The sequence below is a fragment of the Delphinapterus leucas genome, chromosome 15 (genome assembly GCF_059928025.1).
Source record: "Delphinapterus leucas isolate spDelLeu-1000000601 "Yukka" chromosome 15, BTC_Dleu_Yukka2, whole genome shotgun sequence".
NCBI classification, from domain to species: domain Eukaryota; kingdom Metazoa; phylum Chordata; class Mammalia; order Artiodactyla; family Monodontidae; genus Delphinapterus; species Delphinapterus leucas.
The window spans coordinates 20,747,751-20,759,634 of NC_143143.1; the positions used below are offsets into that span (position 1 = coordinate 20,747,751).

The 11,884-nt window shown below is 42.7% G+C and overlaps 1 pseudogene; it reads right to left on the reverse strand.

Moving 5' to 3' along the window:
- Positions 1-8,664: 8,664 nt before the first annotated feature.
- Positions 8,665-9,299, reverse strand: LOC111181871 (large ribosomal subunit protein uL6 pseudogene; annotated as a pseudogene).
- Positions 9,300-11,884: the final 2,585 nt, after the last annotated feature.

Sequence of the window (11,884 nt, forward strand, 5' to 3'; positions counted from 1 at the left end):
AAAAACACTTAAAGCTAGGTGTTTTCCTCTGAATACCACCTTGGCAGCATTCTCCAAAGTTGTTGATGGCTGCATGGGCACTTGGATGACAAAGTCTCCTTTATGTAGAAAACCATCTGTGCCACATGAATTCTGGGGCCAACTAGGGCCCTGCAGGCTGAGTCATTCCCCTGAAGTCCCTAGTGTGTTGGACCACCCCTCCTCCAGAGAGGTGTGGGGTAGGGGAACACAGAACAGATTTGCTGGAACTTGCTCTTCTGATCCAAACACCACTGATGAACATCATAAGGAACAGAAATCAAATGATATGTATCCTGTCTTTCCCAAACCTCTCTGTAAGTCCATCTTCTTCCCAATAAGCTCAGGGAAGTGATGGACCCTTTGGGAATTATTTCAGTTTATATGGAGCTTGGGAGTAGGGCACAGGGGTTGTAGTTGGCATTCCTTTCAACTTGGTCCAAACTGTCCAATATTTTTGAGTTTTGTGTTGTGATGTCAGTTTTTCTCCTCTATTATGAAGTTTCTTGTGTTTTGTTTTTTTCTGCATATCTGGAAGGGTTTTAGTTTTTTTTTTAATAGTTTAAAAAAATTATTTATTTATTTATTTATTTTGACTAGGGTCTTCGTTTGGGGTCTTCGTTTCTGTGCGAGGGCTTTCTCTAGTTGCGGCAAGTGGGGGCCACTCTTCATTGCGGTGCGCGGGCCTCTCACTATCGCGGCCTCTCTTGTTGCGGAGCACGGGCTCCAGACGCGCAGGCTCAGTAGTTGTGGCTCACGGGCCTAGTTGCTCCACAGCATGTGGGATCTTCCCAGACCAGGGCTCGAACCTGTGTCCCTTGCATTGGCAGGCAGATTCTCAACCACTGCGCCACCAGGGAGGCCCCAGGGTTTTAGTTTTGAAACACATCTGTATTAATATGGGAACTCTTTTTTTTGTGGGGGGGACCTCTTAATGTGACAAAAACCTGGTTCAAACTGACTAGAAAAAGGGAATTTATGGAAATTAATTAATATTCACATTCATAGAGAATATTGGTATTCACACGTCCTGCTGGATCAGGTGCTGAACAAATGTCCTCAGAAACCCTCCTCCCTGTCTCCATCTCCTGGCTCTTTTCTGTGTGTTGGTCTCCAGCTGCCCCAGGCCTCTCTCCATCCCATGTGCAGCTCCAGACCAGACTCACCCATGTGCTTGGCCATGAGCCTCTCCCTGACCAATCACAGTGGCTAGAGAAACAGATGCTCTGGTCGGGGTCATACATGTTGGGTTGACAGAACACCTGGTGTCCAATATATGGCTGCCCTCTTCCTAAAACACCTCTCTAATCAAGGCCAGACTTGTCTTAAAATTTTACTGCTTCCTTAGCAGGGTGGAAAAACTCTGTCCCACCTCAACTTGCTCTCTTTACAGCTCTCAGCTCGCTTCCTTTCTCCCACACCCTGTGTTCCAGCCACAACAGACTATTCCCCATTTCCAAACAAAAGCGTACTTTTGTTTCTCTGCCTTTGTACATGCTGTTCCTTTTGCTAGAAATTCCCTCTTCCCTTATTCATTCTTTAAGAGCCTAAATCACTTGTCTGGAAATCGCTTGGGCAGTTTGTCTATCTCCCCCCTGGGCTCCCACCTACCTCTACTCTCACTGTGCTCCTCCTGGACCTGGACAGGATTGAATCCTGTGGGACTCTCGCCCCTTTAAGACATCAGGATGGACCCTTAGAGCTAAGGCTATGCCTCAACAATTTCCCTGCAGTGTCTGCAGTGTAGTAGATATTCAGTAAATGTCTGTTTAAAGAATGCGCAGACAGGGTCAGCTGCCCACAAGCTGATTATTTGACCATTTTTGTGTACTATAAGCTCCTGTGGATTTTCAGTCCAGCAGCCGGTACCTTCCTGCCAGAACCTGCTTCTACCCCAGCCCCACCCTACCCTACTCTATAGAGCCAGAAATACCTAAAAGTTTTCGTGCCCTGGGGACAGCCCTAATCAATGGCTAACAGTGTGGGGGAGGGGTGTCCTAACGGGACTACTCTACGTGTGACCTTCACTGCCCCCAAAACTCTCTGGAGGGTTGGGCCACCATTACTCTCTATGTGACTTGATAACCCATCCTTGCTGGACCTCCTTCCCCTCCCCACCCTACTCCCTGACTCTCCTACCCGTTTTCCTGGAACACTTCCTAATAAGTCACTTTCTCACAAATCCTGGTCTCAGGTCCTCAGATCTGCTTCTGGGGAACCCAGCCTAAGGCAGAGTTGATGATTCAATGAACAGAAGGAGAAGCATAATGAATTCAGAAATCAACAACTATTTATTGGTCACTAATTGCAGGGAAGAAACAGGAGAAGGAGAGGACCCTCCTTCTGGGATGTATCTTCTTAAGGAGACAAGGTTTACACGTGTAGAAAAAGAACGAATGCGTGACATGAAATGTGATGAAGAGTACTGAGGTTTAAAGCTCAAGAAAGGATTCACTTTGTTATAAAGCAGAAACTAACACACCATTGTAAAGCAATTATACCCCAAAAAGATGTTAAAAAAAAACCCACCCCACAAAAACAAAAGCTTTAAACCCTAAAAAAAATAAAAAATAAATTAAAAAAATAAAGCTCAAGATAGGAGGGTTGAATATGAACACAAGGATGTCAGAGGCTGGTCAGACTTTGAAGGCAGAACTGAGCTTTGAAGTGAGGATGAGATAGAGCAGGCAAAAGCCCAGTGAATACAGCAGTGTGATTGGAGTAAAATGATGAAACTTTAAGGCCAGGATGTGAAGACTTGGAATCCATTCCAATGAGTTTGGACTTTATCTCATAAGGTAATTGGGGGGGGTCAACATTAATTTATTAATTCAACAAACATTTATTGAGTGCCTGTAACATGTGGCACACCCAGACAGGAGCGAGGTGTACTCTAGGAGGGGTGTTCCTTAACTGAACTGCCTGTTCCGGCCACCATAATCTTGACTATATGTGTTATTTGGATACACCTATAATTCCCGGATAGATTTTTTTTCTTATGTAGTTTTATCATGTGTATATATGTTTTTCTGATTATAAAGTGAAACATTATCCTCATAAAAATTCAAACATTTGGACAATTATGCATGGTAGGAAAAGAAATGTCTTCTATTCAGCAGAGAGGCTTGGAAATCTTCTTGAATGGGGATTGGGCTATAGGGAAGTAGAAAGTCCCCAGGGGTCAGGCTGGGCTTGTGGTTCCCAGGAACAATTACTTGGAGCAGCAGTGTCAGGCAGGTTCTGATTTTACTCAAGCATTCGGTTAAGTTTGGCTCAACACCCTCATTAGGAAGGGAGGTTAAGGTCAGGGTTAATGTTAAGCTTGTTTCTGTGATGAGAATGGTATGGGGACCATAAAACAGAGGGTTCAAGATGAATGGCAAAGTCCTGAGCGGCAGCAATTCAAAGCAAGGTGAGCTGGTGGAAGTGACGTGGGAATGGAACTTCTAAGCATTCATTGGAAAGCCAAGAATAGGGGTGGGGAAGCCTGCACTTTCTGTTATCCGGGAAAGTTGGGGGTTGTAGTCATCCTATGATGAACATTTAAAAAATGCAACCTTATTTGGTAGGCATGGACTGGTGATATCTGGGGAACTTCTCACTACATGTATTTTATATTTTAATAGAGAACGTGAGGAGCCATCCACAAAGATTATGCCTATTTATAGAACCACATATAGACAATCAGAGTGCCTGTTCCTTTCATCCTCTCAAACACTGGTATTACCAAATTTTATTCTTGGACAGCCGATTAGGTAAAATTGAACAAAAATTATTGTTTGTTTCAAGTTGCATATATTTAATCATTAGTAAGGCTGAGCATCTTTGGTATACTTTTCAGTCATTCTTATTTCTTCTGGAATGGCCTCATTTATTTACACTTTTCTCATTGATTTGTAGAAACCCTTTGGATACAGACAACATTATCTATTTTGTTTGACATATCCCGTAAGTGACAGTCCCAGTTGAATGTAATTTAAAAAATTATCACGAGGATGTTTCTTTCAATATTCATAACAATTATTGCACTTTAATTTTTGTAGCTATAGTTATGAGGTCTTCACCTTAATTCTCTCTAGATTGAGTGCTTTGATCATTGGGGTGTAGTACTTACCACCAGTGATTTCACACTAGACCTTCTCCATGCATTTGTTTTTCACCTTGGTTCATCTTCCAGATGGCTGCATTGTATCCTCAAGGCAATTTTTCCAGAATGAGTAAATAGTGCTCTAATATTTGAGTTCTTCCGTATCTGAGAATGTCTTTAGGTTCTCTTTACACATTAACAACTGGATACGGAATTCAGCACTCTGTTGATGTTGCCTTTAGCATTCCAGGTGGAGAAAGAGAAAGGGGGACTGAGTAAGGAGAATGAGGAACAGAGGGAGTGAACTGTGTGAGTCAGAAATGAATGGAAGACAGCACTGAAGATGGAGGCTGTGATCTTGGAGGCCCTTGAAAGCCAGGATACAGGGCACTGAAGGCATCTGATCAGAGGGAGGACGTGCAAACAGCTGAATTTTAGGAAGATTAACCTGGCAAAGGCAATGGGAAGAATGAGAGGGGGAGATGGAGGACTGTTTTGTTATCGGTTAGAAACAATTTGGCTACAAGTCACAGAAAGCAACGAATAGAGGTTCATTTATATCATATACAAAATGTCCAGAACAGCGAAGGAAAAATATATACATATAAATATATGTATGTGTGTTTTTGTGTGTTTATTATGTATTTTGGTTTAGCTGCTCATATTGGGCTGATGTCTCTGTGGTTCTCTTGGCCTTTCCCTCATAGTTGCAAGGTGGCTGCTGCAGCTCCATACATAGTATTTGCATTCCAGGCACAAGATGGAGGGGAGGGGAGGTAGAGTCACAGCTGACTCATTTTATCAGGAAAGAAAAAACTCCCCAGAACTTTCCACCTCCCAGCAGAGTTCTGTTTATATCTCATTGGCCACAGCTGTGTCATATTGTTACTGAACCAGGTTTGTTTGCCTGACATGAAGCAAGCTAAACCCTGAGACACTGAGGTCTGCAGCAGAGAAAGGGTTTATTCACGAGGGAGCCAAGTGAGGAGACAGGAGAGCAAATCTCAGATCCGCCTCCCAAAAGGCAAGAGGCTTGAGATATTTATGGGATAAAGAAGCAAGGTGGTTGTAAGGTGTGGGGAAAGGTGATTGGAAGCAGGGAAAAGGTGAGGTAATCGGTGCTCTGTGCAGGCTTAGTTTTAGTGTTGGTGGTCCCCACTAGACTTAGCCAACCTGAATTGGGCAGAAGCCGACTCCAAATTTCTGTAAAACAACTTAAGCCCCTGTTACTATAGTGACCCATATGTCAGAAGCATTATCTATAGGGGTGGTTAAGAAGTCTGGTGATATATTACCTAGGCTACGTGAAGCTTGGAGGGGGGAGGGTATGCAATTAGAGAAAGGGGGAAGAAAAGAACAACTAAAGCAGGCTTAATCAGTAAAGGAAGGTTACAAACAGAGGGGTTTCTAACAAGTTGTTCCCTTATCTGCTGTTCTATAAGACACATTCAAGGATTCCTGTTAAGGCACGAGCTTCTGTTAACCCTATGGGGCACAGTCTCAATATGGCCACCCTATCTGCAAGGGAGGCTGGGAAGGCAAATTATTCAGCTAGGCACATCTCAAAGGAAAAAATAGGGAATCAATATTTACAGACAAATGAAAGTGTCTGCCAGAACACAAACGTACCACCACACGCACACACACACACGCACATGCACACACACACGCACACACTCACACACACAAAAGATAAATCGGACTATATTAAAACTAAGAACTTCTGTTTGTTCATCAAATAACTCCATAAAGAGAGTGAAAAGGCAAACAGCACTGGGGGGAAAAATGCTGAAAAGGAAATAAATGCAGAATATACATTTAAAATATATAAAAGGCAGACAACCCATTAGAGAAGAAAAAGGCAATAGAAAAGCAGTAACTTCACAAAAGAGAGTATCCAAATGGTCTATAAGCATTTAAAAATGTACTCACCGTCATCAGGGGAATGTACATTAAAACCACAATGAGTTACCATTTTACACCCACCAGGACGACTAAATAAAAGATGGAAATTAGCAAGTGCTGATGAGGGTGTGGAGCAACTGGAACTCTCATACTCTAGTGGTAGGAGTGAAATTGGTACAGTCACGTTGGAAAGCACTTTAGCTTCTTTTTTTTGGGGGGGGGCGGTACGCGGGCCTCTCACTGTTGTGGCCTCTCCCGTTGCGGAGCACAGGCTCCGGACGCACAGGCTCAGCGGCCATGGCTCACGGGCCCAGCCGCTCTGCGGCATGTGGGATCTTCCCGGACCGGAGCACGAACCCATGTCCCCTACATTGGCAGGAGGACGATTCTCAACCACTGCGCCACCAGGGAAGCCCTCCTCTTGTTCTTATTCTCCCTTGCCTCATCCTCCTTCACTTGGCTAACCAAGCCCCTCAGCTTAAGCCCCACTTCCTCTAGGAAGTGTTCTGGGAAGTTCCCTCAAGTAGATACCCTGTACTGTGCTCTTCGAAATGCTCATATTCTGCCTGACATGGAACTCACACCTGGAATTCTACCTCTACACTGAGCAGTGCCTATTCATTCATTTAAAAATCATTTATGGAAACTAACACAACATTGTAAATCAACTATACTCCAATAAAAAATTTTAAAAATTAAAAAAAATTATTTATGGAGAGCCAAGTATATGTATGGCACAGTGCTAGGCACTATTTTTGTCTCCTGCTCAGTGCCTGCCGCAAATTATATAGCGAATATTCACTGAAAGAATTAAGGGCCAGCTTGAAGCAACCAGGCCTGAGATGGTGGCTGGCGATCAGAAAGAATGTTGGAACACTGATGGGTGGAGCCTTGTCTCAGCTCCAGGGAGCAAGATAAGTCCTAGGGTAGAGGGAACTGAGCTCTCCTAACCGGGCTGGTGCCCTGAGGTCAGCCTGCACTGGGAACCACCTGATAGCAGCCAACAGGAATTTGTTCTACAGGGCTCAGGTAAGGAGCCAGCCGGGGCTGGGAATTGGGCAGGCCCTTCGATGTTGTGTCTGTGGTTAATTTCTCCTTGGCTAGGGTTCCGCGCCAATGAACCACTATGCTGGAGTGTAGTGAAATGTTTAAGCCTAGGGTTTTTGCAGTCAAAGAGAGTTACTTAAGTTCTCAGAGCCTCAGTTTCCTTTTCTGTAAAATGGGAATAAGACTCGTACCCATTTTGTAGGCCGTTGCAAGGATGGAATGAGATTATGTATATGATATATCAGGCTGGTATCTGGCATACAGTAAAGTTTTATCAATATTAACAATTATTGTTATCTAGGCTTGCTTTTTTAATTTGCAGTATGTCTGGGGGAGATAAGAGGAGCAAAACTTTTGCCCCAGTTTGGAGGTATATCTTAAGCTATCTCTAAGAGCCCCATGTATATAGCAGCCAATAGCAAATGAAAGCTCCCTGCTTGGACCTGTGCCTTCCCAGACTTCCCTTTGGCTGGGACATAGCACAGAACATCTGGGTCTTCCCCAGCATGCTGCATCTGTAAATGAAGCCTAAGGCCACCTCAAGAAGGTGAAAAGTCTCAGCACTCACTAACCATACCTAATCACAGTAAAAAATCTCAGGATAAAAGAAGTTACTTGGATATCATCAAAAAAGCTAGATTTAGCAATAAAAGTGTTATCATGGGATCAAGTGGAGAAGAATGTAGGCCAAAGGAGGTTTCAAAGAGCCATAGATGAAGTCCTGTGTTGCAAAATGTAGATGTTTAAATTATGGCTCTGGCCCAATGCATTGGAGCAGCTCTCTCTCTCTTTTTTTAACTTTTTAAATTTCTATTGAAGTATAGTTAATTTACAGTGTTGTGTTAGTTTCAGGTGTCAACTCTCTTTTTAAGCCTGCCCAGCATCTAGGGCTGGCTGGATTGACAAGTGAAGGCAGAATGACTTCCAACTTTTTGCCTGACGAACTGCATAGATAGAGGCACCAGTAGTTGACATTTGGAGAAGATAAACAGATTTGGAGAGGGAAGAGACCAAGTCCAGTTTTGAATATAGAGACTTTTGAGGTGTTTGAAGGGCACCGAGGTAGGTATGTTTAGAAGGCAATTGAAAATGTGGATCTGGAGCTCACAGAAAGTTATATAAAGATGGACGATGAGGGAATTCCCTGGGAATCCAGTGGTTAGGACTCCACGCTCTCACCACCAAGGGCCCAGCTTTGATCCCTGGTCAGGGAACTAGATCCCACAAGCTGTTCCGCGTGGCCAAAAAGAAAAAGAAGATGGAGAATGAGAATTGTAAATAAGAAGGGGACAATGTCCACTGTGGGCAAGAACAAGACACCCCAGGGTATGAAGTAGAGTGAGAAGAGGACTAAGGAGAAAACCATAGAGAATTGCCATTTGGAGAGGAAAAATGGAGGAAGGAAAGCCAGCAGAGAAGATGGAGAAGGAAAAAACAAGCAGGGAAGTGAGAGCAAAACTAGGGCCTAGCTGTGAGACCACCAGACATCTTAAGGAGAATTCTGATTCACAGGAAATGAAATTGAATTTTTTTTCCCCAAGTCAAAAGAGCTTTTATTCATTTTAAAAATATCACATGTGAACCTGGCCCCTTGCGGTTTCTGTAACTGGATCACTCAGATCTTATTCATAAGCCCGCTGAACTGTTCCTTTCTCAGAAACACAGATACCATCCACAAATGTTCTGATATCCTTGTTTTTAACTGTTGTGGCTTTTGCTGAATCAAGGCAGCTGAATTTGACACAAGTTCCATGTCATTTCCTTCAAGAATCAACTCATCTTTCTGGGCTTGAGATACTGAACAAACAACACCTGGCCTCATCCGAGCCCTGCGGATGTATTTTTCACCCCCAAAATTTCGGATTTCCACAAGAGAACCATTCTCCTGAATAACGACGTTGATGGGGAAGCGAGCATACACAGACCTCATCTTGTAACGGAAGCCCAGTGTAACACCCCTGATCATGTTCTGTACATGACTATAGGTAGTGCAAACAGTGGCCAGCTCCTTTCTATTCCCCCACCATTTGTCAACCCGGAGCCTCTTCTTTTTCTTCCCAAGGAGACTGAGTTCTACACTGATGTGATTGAAGTCCCTCCGCAGGGTGCCTCTGGGGCCCTTCACAATAACTGTGTGTCCCTTCAGAGTAATGTCGACATTTTCTGGAATGTCGACAGTCTGACTGCCGAGAATGGTCTTCATTCTCTCAGTAGATGCGGCAAAGAGCTGAAATTGAATTTTAAAGGCATGAAAACATACTCAACCTCACTCATAATGAAGACATGTACAATAAAACAATGAAGAGGTAGCATTTTTTTAAAAATCTACCAGACTGGCAAGAATGGAAAAGTTTAACACAGTGTTTGAGAGGATGTGGGGAAATAGACACTTTAAAATAGTAAAGATATACACTTTTTGGCTTAGTAATTCCATTTCTAGGAATCCACTGGATGGATATGCTTATACATGGGTACAGAGAGGTTTGTACAAGGATATTCATTGCAGCATTATTTGTTGTAGCAAAGGGTTGGAAACAACCTAAACGTCCATCAATAGAGGACTTGCCAAATTAATAATGACATCATTTCAGTGGAATATATGCATTTCGGTGGAATATATGGAATTATTAAAACAAACAAGGGAGATCAATAAGTACTAATTTGGAACAATATCTAAGATATCTGAAGTGAAAAACATCAGAAGGACAATAGAACAGGATGTGCTATCATTTATGTAAAAATGGATAAGGCTGGCTTTGGAGCCAGACTGCCTTGGTTTAATTCCCAGCCCCACCGCTGTCTAGCTATGTAACTGGGGGAAAAGCTACCTGTGCTTCAGTTTCCTCAGCCGTCACCTTCACAGGGTTATCAGAGATGTGAAGATTTACTTTTCCCTTTTGTACTTTTTGAATTTTTTTCTTTTTTGGCCGTGCCGTGCGGCATGCGGGGATCTTAGTTCCCTGACCAGGGACTGAACCCACGCCCCTGCAATGCAAGTGCAGTCTTAACCTCTGGGCCATCAGGGAAGTCCCTGAATTATTTTTAAACCATGGCATGTATAACCCTAATTTTCATTTAATTAAAAATTTTAAACAAAGAAGGTATATGAGTAGCAAATAAGCATGTAGAAAAGATGCTAAATTCATTAGTCATTAGGGAAATGCACTTTAAACCACAATGAGACACCACTGCAAGTCTATTCATATGGCTAGAATTATAAAGACCATATAACAACACCAAGCACACCACCCCAAGCCTATATTGCTTTGCCAGCTCATTCACATCAAAGAAAATGTGATCCTCCCTTCCCAGTGTACAACTCACCAAGGGATTCATTCTAATTGGTCCTGCCTGGGTCACATGTCCAGCTCTGAACCAATCACTGTGGGGCTGTGAATCACCTTAAAGTGTTGGCAAAGTTGTGTAGCAATTGAAACTTTCATAGGCTGCTGGTGGGAATGTGAAATGGTACAGCCACTTTGGGAAACAGATGGGCATTTTCTTACAAAGTTAAACATAACATCTACACAGTAACTCAGAATTCCACGCTTAGGGATTTACCAAAGAAATATGAAATTTTATGTTCACAGAAAGACTTGAATGTTCTTAACCGCTTTATTCAAAATAGCCCCAAACTGGAAACACCCCAAAAGTCCATCAGCTTGGGAATGGGTAAACAAAATGTGGCATATCCGTACACAGGAGTAAAAAGGAATGAGCTAATACTTGCAGCAGCATTGATGAATCTGAAAAAATCCAGAAACAAAAACCCAAATACTGTATGATTCCACTTATATAAAATTCAAGAGAAGGCAAAACTATAGCAATGAAAAGCAGGTTAGTGGTTGCCAGTGATGGGGGCTGGGGAGGAACTGACAAAGTGGCACAAGGGAACTTTTGGAGTGATGGAAATATTCTATGTTCTGATTGTGGTGGTGGTTACATGACTGTATGTTTGTCAAAACTCAAATACATAAGACTGTGAATTCTATAAACAAAGTTGGATTAAAAAAAAAAGACTCAGTCTAACAACAACAATTTTTTCTTTTTAAAGGATGACCTCGTCTGTAATGTTCAGTGACAGAGAGAAATTAAATAGGATGAGGATGCGAAGGGATCGTTTGAATGCCTACTTATGGGCCAGGCTTTGCATCTTGGTTGGGGAGGGATGAAGTTGGACCCCATATCGTCAGGAGTCAATGGGGAGGGAAGAAGTGGAGGTAGTCATCCGAGGACATCTTCCAAGAAATTCCTCTGCACATAGATACCAAATAAACATGATTCAACCTTGCTGGTTATGAAAGAAATACAGATTAAAACAATATCACTGTGGCCCATCTGATTGGTATAGTCTGATAGCCTGGGTGGGCCTGGGTGTAGGAAGTGGTGTATAATCTTTGGAAAAAGCAATTCGAAATAAAAAACCCTGCCCCCTCTCCCCACAAATGTCAAGACTTTGACCTGGCCACTCCACTAGCAATTTATCTTAAGGAAATAACTGGACAGCTGGACAAGGGAGGAGGCACACAGTTGTTATATCAAAGTGTTCTTTATAATGTAAAGCAGTGGAAACAACCTAAGTATCCAGTAATAGGGGGTTGACTGAGTAAACCAATGGTTTATTCATCTCAGAGTTTGCTTTCAGCCTTTGACATTTTTTGATGTACATAATAACTTGGGAGAGGAAGGAATTGGGTGAGGAGGAAATGGGGATGGCAGGGAGATTTATATTTTTGCTAAATACCCTTTCCTACCTTTTGAATTTGGGACCATGTGAATCTATTGCCTACCAAAAAGTTAAAAATTTTAATACAATAAGAATTATAT